Genomic DNA, 10,490 nt, shown 5'->3' on the forward strand with positions numbered 1-10,490 from the left:
GTGCCCTTGTACCCTGACTGATTTTATTTATTTATTTATTTATTTATTTATTTATTTATTTATTTATTTTAAATTTTTATTTATTTATGATAGGCACACAGTGAGAGAGAGAGAGGCAGAGACACAGGCAGAGGGAGAAGCAGGCTCCATGCACCGGGAGCCTGATGTGGGATTTGATCCTGGGTCTCCAGGATTGCGCCCTGGGCCAAAGGCAGGCGCCAAACCGCTGCGCCACACAGGGATCCCCCTGACTGATTTTATATCCTGGTGGAGTCCCCTTCCCATCAAGTAGAACTAACCTGGGAACCAATAAGATATTGCAGAAGTGAGTCCAAGGCTAGATCTTAAAAGGCATTGTGGCTTTGGCCCTGTTTCCGTTGGATCATTCTCTGGAGCAGTCAGCTCTATGGAGGAGTTCATGTGGCAAGAAACTGAGGAATCGCTCTTCCTCGGCGCCGCCTGTGGAGGTGGCAGCCATCGATTGCTGGGCATCATGGCTGCCCTCAGACCTCAGGTGAAGCCCAAGATCGTTTAAAAGAGGACCAAGAAGTTCATCCGGCACCAGTCAGACCGATATGTCAAAATTAAGTGCAACTGGCGGAAACCCAGAGGCTTGACAATAGGGTATGCAGAGGATTCAAGGGGCCAGATCTTGATGCCCAACATTGGTTACAGGAGCAACAAGAAAACAAAGCACATGCTGCCCAGTGGCTTCCGGAAGTTCCTAGTTCACAATGTCAAGGAGCTTGAAGTGCCACTGATGTGCAACAAATCTTATTGTGCAGAGATTGCTCACAATGTATCCTCCAAGAACTGCAAAGCCATTGTGGAAAGAGCAGCCCAGCTGGCCATCAGAGTCACCAATCCCAATGGCAGGCTGTGTAGCGAAGAAAATGAATAGACAGCTTATGTGCATGTCATGTTTATGTTAATAAAATCATAAAACTAAAAAACAAAAAAGAAACTGAGGAATCCCACCAATAACCAGCACCAACTAGCCAGGCACGTGCTCAAGCCACCTTGGAAGTGGCTCCTCCAGCCCCAGTCGAGCCTTCAGATGATGGAGCCCTGGCTTACACCCTGACTGCAGCCTCTTGAGGGACCCCAAGCCGGAACCACCCAGCTAAGCCTCTCCTGAATCCCTGACCCACAGAAACTGTATGAGATGGTAACTGTTTTTTTTTTAAAGATTTTATTTATTTATTCATGAGAGACACAGAGAGAGAGAGAGGCCAGAGACACAGGCAGAGGGAGAAGCAGGCTCCATGCAAGGAGCCTGATGTGGGACTTGATCCTGGGTCTCCAGGATCACACCCCGGGCTGCAGGCGGCGCTAAACCGCTGCGCCACCGGGGCTGCCCCGAGATGGTAACTGTTAGTTATTGTTTTGAACCACTAAGTTTTAGAGTAATTTGTTACAGAGCAGAGGATAACAGATACAGGCAATGTTATGATATCCTCATCTCAATAGGAACAGAGTCATTTAGACAGTTTCCTCGGGTCATTTTCAAAGGACTTCTCAATGACCCTATTAGGGATTGCTATAAAATTGAAATTTCACAAGTGGAATTGTGCTGATAATACAGGGCTTCTCTGTCTCAACACTGTGAATTTGTGGGTTTAAAACATCAGGTTTATGCTTGTACTTCCTCCTCCAGTACTAGATAGTGCTGGGAAGGAGCCAAGTCTGAACAGCAAGGATGCCGTCAAAGATTTGCCAGGTGCCTTCTACGTTAAGAGCAGTTGTGGCTATCATGGAGCAATTGTGCGATTCCACTAGTGATGTGTAGCAGGAGTCCTTGGCTTCGGAACCCCAGTGGAATCCCCCCAGTGGGCTTCTGGCCGAAGCATCACCTGCCTCTCCTGGCAAGCAAGCTAGAATTCAAGGAAGCCTGACTGTGGGCCATTTGAATCAAGGGAGGTGAATCAAAAGTACATCCTGACCAGGCTCCTCAAAGCCCCACTCCACCGTGATGACTTAAGTATCTCCAGACTCAACTCCTCACCAGGTCCCTCAGTGTGGTTCTCCAAGTCTGGTCACCTCCACCGAGCTCTGCTTTTCCAAGTGAGTCTCTACTACTGTCCTACAAGCCCTCAACCCTCAATCACTTAGGTGCCAGGGCCCGGGCCCCATCCACAGAGAACCTTGCATCTGATCTCTTGTGTGCCCATTTCCTTTCCCTGATGATCCAGATGTTACCATTCATCATGGGCTTTTCTGGAAAACTTTCCAAAAGATTCCATTTCCCTCTCCCCCATTGCAGAACCCCAATAATTGAGAGAAATGACAATATTTAGTACTTCACCAGTGTGCAAGCCAGGACCCTGCAAGGCAAAGGAATGCTTCCTCACACAGGGTCACACGACCCCCCCGGCTCTGGACTCAAGCAACTCGTTTGGCTCTGGTTTCCTTGGAGCATCCCCCAGCAGCCCTGTGAGATGGGGCAGTCCCCCAGAGCCACATGGGCGATGAGAGACACTTTCCCAAAGGACATAGGGCTGCTGGAAAATCATTTGAAAACCAGCAAGTCCACTTGCTCAGCACATCCTTGATATTCACCCCCTTGTCAGGTCTCATTCTGCCTGTCTAGGGAGACGCTTCAGCTCCCCAGGCTCCATTTCTTATGCTCTCATAGCAGAGAATAACTAAAAAGGATCCCTTCTTCGTGTCTCTGCTTGCATACTTTCTGTGGCAGGGAGCTCATCACTTCCAGAAATAATTCCTTTTATGGGATTGGTTTCCTCTCTGTGACTCTTACCCATTGGACCAGTTTGCCTAATATCAAAAGACACAAATCACCAATCACCATGTTCCTCCTCCCTCCCTTCCTTTCCTTTGACCATAAGTCACCAACAGATGGACTGGATACAAGGGTACTGCTGAGGGGAGATGCTGTGTTCTGTCCTCCTAGCAAGGGGCAGAGCTTCTTCACCGTGAATCGGGCACAGCTGCCATTGGGGAAAATCCCGTCATCTCATTTTCCCTTAGCCTAAAATAGCCACTTCCTTATTGGGAGATGCAGGGTGGTGGGGAGCAGAGAAAGAGACGTAGAAAGCCACCCAGACATGCCTGGTTTGCAAACATTCCTGGAAAGGTCAACGTCGTCAACATCAGCCAAACACATCAGGCAAGGCACTTCCGGCTGGCCATTAACCCAGCGTAAACAGAACGGTGAGGAAAGTCTAAACAGGGTCCCTGAGCCACAAATAAATGTCATGAATGAATGTATCCTCTGTGGTGTATGACTTTCTCCTAAAGGAGTTTGGAGTTGTTTGCAGATAATATCAATGCCCACCTTCGTGTTTCGCATCAGGTTAAGGTGATGGACAGCTGGACGCTGTCAGGGTCACGGGGTCATATTAAGTGAGATGTTTGGCTCTTTTAAGATAATTAAGTAAGTCTTCCTGTGACGGTTGCAGGGGTGATCTCAAAGTTCAAAGAAAAGCAGTGGAGTTTTGAGGTGAGCGTCCTAATTTTCAGTTGTGTCATGGGGCTCCGGGCCTGGCCAGTCCGATATGTCCATGTCTGCCAGGTGGGACACTGCTGCCACCATCGGCAAGGCCACATCCTCCTTTAAACAAGGGGATGGCTGTCACACCTGCTCAGGTCACCCTGCTCTGGGCCACCTGCCCCACCCCCAGAAGGGAATCCAGGGCACAGTGGCCTCCTCTCCCCTGGGGGTTCTCTGCATTACTCTGCTCTGATGCTGCCCACCCGGAAGGGCAGCTCACATTGACCACACTGTGGAGGGCTCTCCGCTTGCTTCCTCAGCCAGGGAAATGACATAACTTTCTGGGAGCTCCTTAAAACACCCACCGATCTCTTCCCAGTCCTGTTGGTCTTGCTGTCCCTGTGCTTATCGCCCCGCTGCACCTCAGCTGGCTGGAGGGAGAGAGGCCATATATGCCGTTCCCTGGACCGTCCCTGCTGTGTGGGTGAGGGGGTAAGGGGGAGGGTATGGGCTTGTCTGAGCGCCCTTACTCAGAGGGTAGAAGAGAGAGAGGTTGGAAGGCAGGGGGTCAGAGGGTGGAGTTGGGAAAGGGCAGATTCTCCATGCAAGGCCACTGACTCTATTGGAATTCCTAACCAAGGTAGGAGCGCCCCTCCAGGATTCCGAAGGCCTCTTGGGAAGAGCAGACTGGTGGCTGGGCTCAGTCTGGGCCTTGTTCCTGAGCACGGAGGGGAGGATGCTGGACCAGTTTCCCCTGAACAGGATCAGAAGGCTGCCTGCATCCTTGTCGTCTAGACAGAATGGCTTCCTGTATCAGGCCTGTTGGAGGTGGCTGCTCAGTGTTGGCCCTGGGCCCTGGGCACCAACCTGGGAGCTTGTTAGAAATACACGCAGTCAGGCACCACCCTAGGCCTGCTCAACTGGAATCTGCATTTTAAATGACTTTAAATGGCACTTCCCTCCATCCTCCGATTTCAACCTTCCAGAAGCAGAGCACTATCCCTGGCTCAGTGGAGGCCATCTCTAAGAATGGCCATTTGGAAGCAGATAGATTGCCCAAATCTAGCATCCAGAGCTGGGTCAAAACATACTTTTGGAGTCAGAAGCCTGAACCAATCTACGTTCACTGTAGAAAGGAACTTTGAACAAAGGCAGTGTAGTGAGTCCCCCAAAGATATGGGTGAGACCTGTATGAGGTCCATCCCAGACCTAAGAAGGTGGCTGCTGTATTTGGAAACAGGATCTTTGCAGATGAAAGGAAGGATCGTGGGTCATTGTGGATGACCCATGTGGATCCCAAGTTCAAAGATGGTATCCTTACGGGAGACAAGGGGGTGAGGCACACAGAAGCCATGCAGATGAAGGCAGAGACTAGAGGAGTACTGCCACATGCCAAGGACACCCAGAGCCACTGGAAGAGGCAAAGAAGAATCCTCACCTAGCGCTTCCAGAGGGAGTGCAGCCCTGCTGACACTTTGATTTCAGACTTCTGACCTCTAGAACAGTGAGAGAATACTTTAGTGTCGTTGTTATGGATTTATTATGGTGGCCTTGGGAACTAATACAGGTGGCATTTCCTGACTGTGGAAAGGAAAAAAATAGCCAAAAGTGACTCAAGAAAGGAGCAGTGACCTGGCCAATCCCCAGTTACAGCGATCTTAGCTTTGTTCCCAGAATTAGCCGACTTTTCTCCTCATTTCCTTATTTCTTTTTAATGCTCCATGAAACCCAAGTACAGACGAGACCCAGGGCACCCAGTCTTGCATGGCCAGCTGATCACCAGACCATCAAAGTCTCCAGAACAGGTCCTTCATGCGCCCAAACACAGCAATCTTATTTGTTCTTAACTCAACTTTGTTTAGAAATTATCTCCAGCAGTTATGACACAGCAAAATGGAGTCATATCTTAACTACCTAAGTACCACTTGAAAAATAGACTTTACCTAACAAGTCCTTTGGCAAATGATCCCCAGGGCTGGGTTTGCTAAGCTTCGATGATCACATAGTAGGTGAATTTAAAGTGAGGTATACTAGTATATGATTTGAGTGGACAGAAATTCTGGAGGCTCCGGGGCTATTAGACAATTCCGTCATTCCCCTTTAAAAAGTTTTGGGGGTGTCCCCGGGTAGCTCAGTCAGTTCAGCGTCTGACTCTTGATTTTGGCTCAGGGTCATCATTGCAGGGTCTTGAGGGAGGTCCTGTGCTCAGTGGGAGTCTGCTTGAGATGCTCTCCCCCCATCCCCTAGTCACTTTTGTGCTCTCTCTCTCTCTCTCAAAAAAAAAAAATGTTTTTGGAATTCAAAGATTCAAGGCAGTATTTCTCAACTCTGACTCACATTGGAATCATCGGGGGGAGTTTAAAAATAATAATGGCCATGTTTCAGCCTCTCCCCAGATCAGTGAATCAGCATCTTGGCGGGGGCATTAGAGAGTCACCCACCTTATTGAGTAGAGCCCACTTTCTGGGACTCTGTGGAAGGCCCCTGTGCCAGGCCCAGCTCCCAGGCTTCCCGTGCAGCCTGGGCATGGGCTTGTGCCAGGGCTAGCCAAGCAGACATGCCGACCCTGGCCTCTGAGTTGGAGGCTGTGATGTCAAGTAGTGAGATCCATTCAGCAATGAGTGGCCAGGCTCCCAGGGCAGAGTCCGGTGTCGACAGTGATGCAGAGCAAGCTGAGGATCCTCACGCTCAGAGGCGTAGAGTGACTTGTCCAGGGCCCCAGGACTAAGGTCAAGCAGCCGGGATTTGAAGGTGGCCTGTCTGGCTCCAGAAGTTCACAGATCCTAACTCAATGCAACTCAGTGAATTCAGATAAAGTGAACACCCCTGAGAACCAGAACCCAGATGAAGAAACAGAACATGGCCAGTGCCCTAGAGACTCCTCAGTTCTCCTCCTCCCAAACACAGTCATCATGGGATTTCTGGATTGACTCCACTTGTCTCTGAGCTTTACAAATGGAAGCATATGGGTTGCACTCTTTTCGTGTCTGATTTCTTCCACTCAGCATCATGTTGGTGAGATTCATTCATGCTGCTGTACATAGTTGGGGTTTCTGCATTCTCTTCACTGTATGGCGTTGACAGCAGGTTTACCCACACTACTGTGGGTGGGCACTTGGCGTTTCCAGTTTGGGACTATGACAGACAAACAGCACTGCCAGCAATAGTCTTGTGCCTGTCCTTTTGCTCCCAGGCACACATCAGTATCCTCTTAAGAATTACTTTTTCTGGGGGGATCCCTGGGTGGCTCAGCAGTTTAGTGCCTGCCTTCAGCCCAGGGCATGATCCTGGAGACACGGGATCAAGTCCCACATCGGGCTCCCTGCGTGAAGCCTGCTTTTCCCTCTGCCTGTGTCTCTGCCTCTCTGTGTGTCTCTCATGAATAAATAAATAAAATCTTAAAAAAAAATGAATGACCTTTTCTGCTTATATTATCAGGGTTGGTTCATGGGGCTTACAACAAGCACCTTGGCTGGTGCAGTGTAGAGACACTATTATTACCCCATTTTACAGAGGAGGAAAGTGAGGCTCAGAGAGGTTCAGCCCCTGCCTGAGGTTATGTGACTAATAGGCAGCAGAGTCGGGATTTGGACCAGCCTCGGCCCTCCAAACCACTGGTTCAGGGATGCGCGTGTACATCTCCAGCCCTCTTGCTACTGTCTCCTGCTGAGCAGCTATTTAATAGTTAACACTCATTCCTTTGATGAAGCTGCTGAGCCCCACTGTCCCAGGCTCAGTGGTGATGTCGCTAGTGCCCCAGCTTCCTGAGCAGAGGATCAGTCTGCTCCTGGAGGGATGCCTGGGGGAGGACAAGGCTTGCCCTCGCACAAGAGAACAGGCACTTCTGCCAAGAAGAGCAGCGCTGAAGTGGCCTGAGGAGAAAGGACATCCCAGACTGGAGATGAAACCCCTACCTCTCACGTGACTCCTAAGTATGGGAATGACATTTCCACGGCAGGTGCACATGTCTGGAGTGCCTCCCAGTTCTGTTCTCCATCTGGCAGCTCTGGACCAGGAGCTGTCCCCACCTACTTGCCGCTGCAAATAGCAGGACAACATATGTGGTGGCACAAGAGAGAGCCAAGAGGATACTGATTGCTGCCCAGTGACTGAAGTGATGGGCCACCCTGGGACTCATTGGAGCGGGGTCACTTCTTGCAGGTGGAGTGTGCCAGAGGCCAGGCTCTTACAGAGGTCCTTCCTGGGGACAGGTCACAGGCCCTCCACTGCAGTGCTCTGTAAATAGCATTTGAATCAGGTTCGCCCCTCCAGGAATCGGGGGTCAGAGCCCCAGAGGCTCAGGGCAGACATAGAGGTGAGCGGTCACTGGTGGCATGTCTGACAGGATACTAAGACCAGATGTGCTGTCCTGGGGTGTGCAGTCTAGACCTCCCTTGTGTCCCTTCCTCAGGGGCTGCACAGATGGTGCTGTTGTTACAAAGTGCGATGTCTAGGCAGCAGCAGAAGCATCTGAAAATTTGCTAGAAATGCAAATTTTTGAGTTCTTACCGAGTCAAGCTTTGCAGGTAAGGCATGGCCCTTTTTTAATAACCTCCAGGTGATTCTGATGCACGCTCTAATTTGAAAGCCACTGACATGCAACTGTAGGAAGTAGGGAGACTCAGAAGGTTGGAGCCGGTTGTCCAAAGTTACATGGTTAGTAAGAGGCACTATATTAGTTAAGATTAGGGCAGCCCGGGTGGCTCAACGGTTTAGTGCCGCCTTCAGCCCAGGGCGTGATCCTGGAGTCCCGGGTTCGAGTCCCGCATCGGGCTCCCTGCATGGAGCCTGCTTCTCCCTCTCCCTCTCCCTCTGCCTGTGTCTCTGCCTCTCTCTCGCTCACTCTCTCTCTCTCTGTCGCTCTCTCTCTCTCTCTGTCGGTCATGAATAAATAAAGTAAAAAATATATATATAAGATTAGATTCAAAAAAAAAAAAAAAAAAGATTAGATTCAGCTGCAGGGCACCTGGGTGGCTCAGTGGTTGAGTGACTGTCTTTGGCTCAGGTCATGATCTCGGGGTCCTGGGATTGAGTCCCACATCAGGAGCCCCACAGGGAGCCTGCTTCTCCCTCTGCCTATGTGTCTGCCTCTCTCTCTGTGTCTCTCATGAATAAATAAACAAAATCTTGAAAAAAAAAGATTAGATTCAGCTGCAAATAGCAGAAATAAAAACCCTAAAAATCCAAGGCTTACCAAAATAGTTTCTTTTTCCTTCATGGTCTAAGGTAGCTGCTGGAGCTCCAGTCATTACATCCACATTCCGGGCAGCATAAAGGAGGCAAGGGAGGAAGGTCATGCCCTGTGCCTTTAAGGATACTTCCTAAAACTTTATTTTTTTAAAAAGATTTATTTATGATAGAGAGAGAGAGAGAGGCAGAGAGAGAAGCAGGCTCCATGCTGGGAGCCCAACACGGGACTCTATCCCAGGACTCCAGGATTGTGCCCTGGGCCAAAGGCAGGCACCAAACCACTGAGCCACCCAGGGATCCCCTACTTCCTAAAACTTTATACGTGACTTCCGCTTACATCCAATTGGCCACAGCTTAGTCAATTGCTTCACCCAGGAGAAAGAGGGCCTGGACAAAGCCTCTGTTCCGAGTGGCCACACAGGCAGGTAAAAAGTGGGGCTCCACTGCTGTGGAGTAACAGACACTGGCGCCAACTAGGCAGTCTCCACCCCACGTGCAGCTGGGATTGAAAGCTAGAGCAGATAGTTTCACCATCTAAAGTTATGTCATGTTTTTGTTTCTATGTTGTTTTTGTCTTCCCCTTTTAAAAGTCCCACGAAGACTGAGGCTTTTTTTTTTTTTAAGGATTTTATTTATTTATTTGAGAGACAGAGAGCACAGCAGGGAAGTGGGGCAGAGGGAGAGGGAGAAGCAGACTCCCTGCTGAGCAGGGAGCCTGATGCAGGACTCCATCCCAGGACTGTGAGATCATGACCTGCGCCGAAAGCAGATACTCAACCGACTGAGCCACCCAGGTGCCCAAGACCAAGCCTTCTTGAAAGTTACTCCTGGTTGCTCCCCACTCCCTAGCACCCAGAACAATGTGTGGCAGATAGAGTAGAACAAAATTTGTCACCCCCTGCCTACATGAGGGACTCACAGCAGCAAGTGCCACTCCCTGACCTGGGCCCATCCTTGGGCTTTCAAGGTCATGGGCGCTGTTCAATAGGGTCTAGAGAACTCTCCAGCCAGCCACAGCCCAGCTGAGCTGGATCAGTAGAGAAAGAAGATTCACGTCGCCATTCCCTATCCAAACCTGAAACCTTGAGAACCAAGCCAGGCCCTAGCTGCGGTAGGTGGGATGGGTATCCCCACCCAGGTTGAGAGCAGGCTTCAGCCTCTCCCCTCTCTCCTTGGGGCTTTTGTTTGTTGGTGCAGATTCCAGGAACTTTGGCGACCCTACTTAACGGCACCCTGGGCGCCTGCCCTGTGGTCCCGTGTCCAGGTTTGCAATTGCCCCGATTTTGGCTAAGTGGGTCAGGCTGTATGCAGCACAGGAGGGCTGTGTTCCCTGGCTGCTTCCTCTTGGTAAATGGCACACACAACGCAGCCTCAAAAATCCAATTTAACAGAAATCTTGACATTTGCACCAAGGCAAATGGGCCTTATTCAAACAAGAACAATCTATTGCTGAAGCTGCAGAGCAGACAATAGCCCGTATCGCGTTGTTCAGTTATAACTGTCCTAATTACCAAAACCCACTAATTTCATGGAATATTTCAGAGTGAAGCAAATCTTTAGAAAGAACTGTCCTCATTTTTTTCCCCTCTGCGACCAGGAGGGCTCATCGTATTCATTGATAATGCCAACCTCATCAATTCTAGAATCTTGTGTGCCCCACCTACTTGCTTCCCAGGGCTATTGTGAGGAGCCGATGAAGATGAGGTGTTTGTGGAAGCTTTTTGACAGCAAAGCAACCAACCTGCCAGGGCACAGTGTTCCCGGGCATTCCATACTTTGCGCCCCTCAGTGGAGTGACTGCTGGGGAGTTTGGTTTGGGGAACAAAGGAGAAATTGGTTGGTTCACAAG

The 10,490-nt window shown here is 50.0% G+C and overlaps 1 pseudogene; it reads left to right on the plus strand.

Moving 5' to 3' along the window:
* Positions 1 to 493: 493 nt before the first annotated feature.
* Positions 494 to 1,126, plus strand: LOC144305273 (large ribosomal subunit protein eL32 pseudogene; annotated as a pseudogene).
* Positions 1,127 to 10,490: the final 9,364 nt, after the last annotated feature.

The sequence above is a fragment of the Canis aureus genome, chromosome 3 (assembly GCF_053574225.1).
Source record: "Canis aureus isolate CA01 chromosome 3, VMU_Caureus_v.1.0, whole genome shotgun sequence".
NCBI classification, from domain to species: domain Eukaryota; kingdom Metazoa; phylum Chordata; class Mammalia; order Carnivora; family Canidae; genus Canis; species Canis aureus.